Consider the following 929-nt stretch of genomic DNA (forward strand, 5'->3'; position numbering starts at 1 on the left):
GGCTAGCTGAACGCGAAAGCATGTGGTCTGGTAGGACCGTGCACTATCGACTGTGTAGACAGCTGCGGGTTATTAAGAAGGAGATATGGTGTCTCGTGGCTGATGAGGCTATCAGGTTTAGCTTGCTCGAGTTTGGTGAGATCACTGGGCTAAACACAGGTCCATTGCCAACAGAAAAATTTGATCCTGGTCAATACAACGAGTTTTGGGGGGAGTTGAAGGTGCCGCTTGGGATGGGACCAAAGTTAGATGAACTGAAGGCAGCATTAGCGTTCTGTCCGCTTTGGAGTTTTGAAAAGCGCAAGTGGTTGGGGCTGCTACTTCTTCAAGCCATGGGAGTCTATTGTTTGCATCACAATTCAATGATACCCTTTCAAAGTGCAATAAGGGTATTCGACGATGAATCCATGAGGTCGTATCCATGGAGTCGGACTGCATACGAAGTTCTAATTGACTCTATTAAAACGTTGGCTCCAGGTGGAGGTTCATACACAATAAGCGGCATGAAGGACGCGTTATTGATTTGGGCTTATGAATCCGCCACATGCTTCAGTGAGAGTTTTGGGAGAGTGATCAATAACGAAGACGTTCTGCTTTTGCGATGGGGTGGAAAGCGTACACGTACAAGCTTTGATAAATTGTTGTCTGCCGAAATCGAAAAGTATGGCGAGGTAAGGTTTAACGCTGACTTAATTTTTTTGATGGCTGAGTTCGGAGTTACTTAATGGCTGAGTTATGTGTTAAATTACGGCTGAATTATTTTAGTTGATGGCTGAGTTATGTGTTAAATCACGGCTTAATTATTTTAGTTGATGGCTGAGTTTTGTGTTAGTTTGGAGGCTAAGTTTTGTTATAACCTGGTGTTGCAGGTGCGTGTGAGGAGAATGGTTTTGAAGGACTCAATTGAAGAGATGTTTCCTATTTGGCCG

The sequence above is a fragment of the Brassica oleracea genome, chromosome C8 (assembly GCF_000695525.1).
Source record: "Brassica oleracea var. oleracea cultivar TO1000 chromosome C8, BOL, whole genome shotgun sequence".
Classification (NCBI taxonomy): domain Eukaryota; kingdom Viridiplantae; phylum Streptophyta; class Magnoliopsida; order Brassicales; family Brassicaceae; genus Brassica; species Brassica oleracea.